The sequence below is a fragment of the Choloepus didactylus genome (genome assembly GCF_015220235.1).
Source record: "Choloepus didactylus isolate mChoDid1 chromosome 11 unlocalized genomic scaffold, mChoDid1.pri SUPER_11_unloc6, whole genome shotgun sequence".
Classification (NCBI taxonomy): domain Eukaryota; kingdom Metazoa; phylum Chordata; class Mammalia; order Pilosa; family Megalonychidae; genus Choloepus; species Choloepus didactylus.
The window spans coordinates 590,516-596,184 of NW_023637583.1; the positions used below are offsets into that span (position 1 = coordinate 590,516).

Genomic DNA, 5,669 nt, shown 5'->3' on the forward strand with positions numbered 1-5,669 from the left:
GTTCTGAATATGGTCAATATTTTGTTTATTTATTTATTTATTACTTATTTATCTTCAACACAATTTAAGGTAAAGCATTTTCCTATCCCCTTTTTGTGTAGACAGAGGGATGGAGGGTTGAGTAACTTGCTGAGGGCAAAGTGCAAGTAGAAGGGAAGCTGGATCCATGGCTGAGTTTAGGTGCAGAGTCTGGACTCTGAATTCTCTATTCTCAGGTTCTCTGAGGATTGTTGGAAACGTGAGTGAACTCCATCCTGCCTGTGGGGCTGTGTACCTTAATATGTGCAATCACAGTGCCTCACAGGGCAGGCAGATTGAATAAGCGGAGGGCTCAACATCTGATAAGGCTTTGCCCAAATAAGTTTTCAGTTATTTTCTGAATGCTTGCTATATGGGATATACTCTGTTTTTAAGATCCCTGTTGTATCCTTGAACAAGATAGTAAATTCAGTTCAGGTTCCCATGACAAGAACACTAGAAATAAGGGATATGATGTTTCTATTTTCCAGTCATTCATTCCTTGTGTTTGCATAGATGCACTGCTCTAAAAATTTCCAGAACATGCTGATACATGATACTATTATCAGGAATATTCATCCCCCTGAAATGGCAACACCAGTGTAATACCAATCCTTTTGACCCAGAGTTTTGAATTCATTCCTTTTTATATAAATTTCTTGAAGTAAATGTAATTCATAATCCTAAAACAAACATGCTTTTTAGCACAATTGGGTACACAAACACTCATACATGCACACAAATATACACACACTCACTGGATGTAAATGTCAGCTATGCACATCACCATGAGTGATCAGTGTAACCCCAGTGTTCTCCTTGGTCCCCTTAGGTGAAACCTTGAAATCACATGGACAACTACACGTGGCTGGCTAACCACACTGGAAGCTCCACTTTCATCCTTTTGGGAATTTTCAGTCAATCTGAACACCCAGCTCTCCTTTGCACAGCAATTTTTTTGTGATTTTTCTGATGACCTTGTCTGGAAATGCCATCCTTATCCTTTTGATATACTCAGATGCCCACCTCCACACACCCATGTACTTTGCATCAGCCAGTTGTCTCTTATGGACATGATGTACATTTCTGTCACTGTGCCCAAGATGCTCATTGACCAGGTGATAGGTGTCAATAAGATCTCAATCCCAGAATGTGGGATACAGATGTTCCTCTATGCAACACTAGTAGGATCAGAATTTTTCTTTCTTGGTGCCATGGCCTATGACAGGTATGTGGCCATCTGCCATCCACTGCATTACCCTGTCCTCATGAACCACAGGGTCTGTGTCCTCCTGGTGTCTGGCTGTTGGTTCTTAGGCTTGGTGGATGGTTTTGTGCTCACTCTCATCACCATGTCCTTCCCCTTCTGCAGATCCCGGGAGATCCATCACTTCTTCTGTGAGGTCCCTGCTGTAACAAAGCTCTCCTGTTCTGACACCTGGCTTGTGGAGACACTCATGTACCTGTGCTGTGTCCTCATGCTCCTCATCCCTGTGACAGTCATTTCAAGCTCCTACTTTTTTATCCTGCTCACCATCCATAGGATGAACTCAGCAGAAGGCTGTAAGAAGGCCTTTGCCACCTGTTCCTCCCATATGACCGTGGTTACCCTATTCTATGGGGCTGCCATCTACACCTACATGCTCCCCAGCTACTATCACACCACAGAGAAGGACATGGTTGTATCTTTCTTTTATACCATACTCACTCCTGTGCTAAACCCTTTAGTCTACAGTCTTAGAAATAAGGATATCACACGGGCTCTGAAGAAAATGTTGCATTTTGGACCTGTGTCTCAAGAAACTATAAATTAAATTCGTGTCATAACCATTCCTTTTCTTTCTTTCTACATGCAATAGTTTTAGAATCTTATGTCTATGCTATTCCTCAGACTTATACCATGGTGTCACATCTCATTTTCAATGACTTTTTAGAGAATATTTCCCTGTACATGAAAACTCTTATACTCCTTCTCCATTCAAATGTATTATACAATTACATTTTATAGAGGTTACATTTACTAAGGTTGATACTGAAGTGCACTGTGATTCCATCAGATATAAGTAATGAAAATATTTAGAGATAGTGGTCATGAGTTATTCATCTGACTTTCTTAAGAAAGGGAAAGAGAGAGGAGGGAAATAAAATGGTTGCATTGTTAATATTAAAAATAGATGATTGGAGAAAGATTAAATAATGATTTAAAATATCAGTCTTTATCCCCTTTTGTTAAGTTCATACTCTCTATTTGGTGGCAGTGTAATTAACTTAATATCTTAGATAGCATGGGCATTTTAACATGCCTATTCATTACTGAGAAAATCCCATCATCTACACACTTTATGGAGTGGTACTTTGTTCCACATGGTCCCACCCTGAAGGCATCTAGCGGGTGTTAATATTCTGAAACTTTTAGTACCATGTGGTAGATATAGGATCCATGACTGCTTCAGTGAATGTGGGAAAATATTTACCAAGTGTGGAAGGATAATTTAGAGAAAAGTCCCTATAGGACATGACATCTGATCTAGCTTTGAGGTTGTCTTTTATTTGTTGAGAAGGTAGAGGCACTTCATGAAGTATTCAATCCCTCATTTATTCAACAAATATTTCCTATGCTATTTTATAATCTGAAATTGTAGCTAAATGAGATTAAAATCAGAATAATACATGGTTATTGTTCCCAACAAATTTGAACTGTAGGTTTAAATGTATATGCAAATTGATTTGACAACCACATGCAAGGATTATAATCTTAGCAAGATATCAGGTCTATCTGTGAAATGTCAGTTTGCCATCAACAAAAAGAACAACATCAAAGGCAGCTGAGAGAAGTCCCTGGAGCTGAATGTTGGAATTGACTCCATGGTACCCCCAGATGGGTCCAGGAGGCTGTAGGGCAAGGGGTCAGGCATTGCCAGTGATGCCAGGGAAATGGAAGAGAAGGAGCAAAGCATCTGATGGTGGGCCAAACAGGACTGGTGAGTTTTCCAATGGATCATTGTTTCTTGCTTCAATTTAGAGCCCCATTTCTTGCCCCTCTGTGACCCAGCATTTTACAACCAGTAGTGAAATGATATTTACATTTTAGAAAAGTTACTTTAGTGGTAAAGGACAAGAGATATGCAACACTAAAAGCAAGCAGACCAGGCATGGGACAATAGTGAGCTAACTGATGTTGCAAATCCCCACATAGGATTGAGGAGAGAAATATTTGGGGTTAGAGGAGACTTGTTGAATGTATTAAATAAATCCACATTTACAGTTGCACATCTATCATTTTCAAATTGGTTGCATCCAATTTGAAAAATCAGGTGGTTTCAAAATTACAGATATCCTTTTCCCATTGATACAGTCAATAATTATATGGCTGTAAAATCCAAACTTTGAAGTGTTTTGGATAAACATGTTAGAAAACCAGTTTCCAATAATTTTGCTGCAGTCAAACCAACTGAATAAAATATGCACACACTCTTGCATCTTTTGAAATAACTGATAAGTGTATATGTTTCACCCCTCAATGTACTGTTCTATAATTATAAAGCCTAGAATTGAGAAAAAGTAGGAACAAGGAACTTGTTACAGTGTGGAACCATACTCTTCCAAAGTCTTTTTTTTTCTTTTTAGTTTACCTCAAACCAAAAATCATTTGATTAAACTATTTAGAACAATGAATTATCTTTATAGGTAAGATGCTTTAAAATAATTTTCCCATAGTCTTGATAAATAATATTTTCAGTAACTACACAGTTGGGAAAATTCTTCAACAAATGACTTACAGTACCTAATACTTAAAATCCAACAGATGAATAATTGTTACTCCAGATTTCTTACATGCAGAATTCATAAACAGAAATGAAAGCAGTTCTGAAAACTGCATTTTACTATGGTGCCAAATTAGTAACTGTGCTCTGAAATATTTCAAAGCTTCAAATTTTCAGAACTTGTATATGTTTTTGTGCTTCTGATGCCCCAAGAATTTGACCAATCATATTGCTTCTCAACCAGGATAACAAGCCTCAGGATTCTGACATCCTCCAATTCACTCTGAGGACTGTGATTGGGATTCTTCACCAAATTTACAAATAAACCAATATGTAACTAGTACAGAAGATTGCTACTTTTTGCACATATTATCTCCTTTCTTAAGTGTATTCAAAGGATACATTTGAAGAAATGAAATGAAGAAAAACATTTTTCAAGGGATAGCTCAGGAAATCATGCTTAATAAACAAAATTAGATGCACTGAAATTCACATTCAATACAGTTTCATTGACTTTTTTCGTTTTATGATATTATTTTATAAGTAACTGCTTCTAATATATGTTTGACATTCAGTCCAGAAAATATAGCCTCTAATGTTATCAGTAGGAAAAACTTGAATTTATAAAATTCAAATATTTTAATGAGAAACTTTAAGTATTCATCTGCAACACACTTTTTATTTTATTTTATTTTATTTTTACTTAGCAACTTATCTTGGATTAATATAAGGACACATAGACAGGGTCACATTCCATAGGATGGATATTTCATCAATTTTTGGAACATGTTATTAATAAATTTACATTGTGTTATGGATTGAATTGTGTCCCCCAAAAGAAACATTGAAGTCCTGATCCCCATGACTACAATGTTACCTTGTTTACAAATAAGGTCATAACAGATGGGATTAGCAAATTAAATGAATTCATAGTGAAGTAGGGTGGACCCTTAATCCAATATGATTCCAGGTTGTCACTTTCAAATTCTTCCTTCCTTCTGACACCAGGACACAATTTTGCCAAATTCTCTGCCACTTTAAAACAAGGATCGCCTTTCTTCCAGTTTGCAACAACACATTCATCATTTTGTTTCAAGACCTCATCAGAAGTACCTTAAGAGTCCATATTTCCACAGTCTCTTCAAAGCAGTTTAGGCCTTTTCTAAAAAGCTCCTCAGAATTCTTCCAGAATCTTCCCCTTATCCATTTATAAAGCCGTTCCAACATGTTTGGTATTTGCAAACTCAGCAGCAAAAGCACCCCACTTCTCTGGTACCAAAATCTGTTCTAGTTTGCTAATGCTGTGGAATGCAAAACACCAGAGATGGATTGGCTTTTATAAAATGGGGGTTTATTTGGCTACACAGTTACAGTCTTAAGGCCATAAAGTGTCCAAGGTAACACATCAGTAATCGGGTACCTTCACTGGAGGATGGCCAATGGCATCCAGAAAACCTCTGTTAGCTGGGAAGGCACATGACTGGCATCTGCTCCAAAGTTCTGGCTTCAAAATGGCTTTCTCCCAGGATGTTCCTCTTTAGCAAGCTTGCTCCTCTTCAAAATGTCACTTACAGCTGCACTGATTTCCCTCTCCTTGAGTCAGCACATTCATATGGCTCCACTGATTAAGACCCACCCTGAATGGGTGGGGCCACGCCTCCATGGAAATATCCCATCAGTTATCATCTACAGTTGGGTGGGGCATATCTCCAAGCAAACCCAATCAGCACCAAAACGTCTGCCCCACAAGCCTACATCAAAGAATATGGCTTTTTCTGCAGGACATAATACATTCAAACTGGCACATTCATCCACCCCTAAATTCTCATCAATCATTCTCTTCTCTACCTTGGTCCTTATATAATCACTCATAAATAGTGATGCTTT

General features: G+C 37.8%; 1 pseudogene; it reads left to right on the forward strand.

The window, feature by feature from the left end:
- The first annotated feature begins 743 nt into the window (after positions 1-743).
- Positions 744-1,833, forward strand: LOC119524737 (annotated as a pseudogene).
- The last annotated feature ends 3,836 nt before the right edge of the window (positions 1,834-5,669 follow it).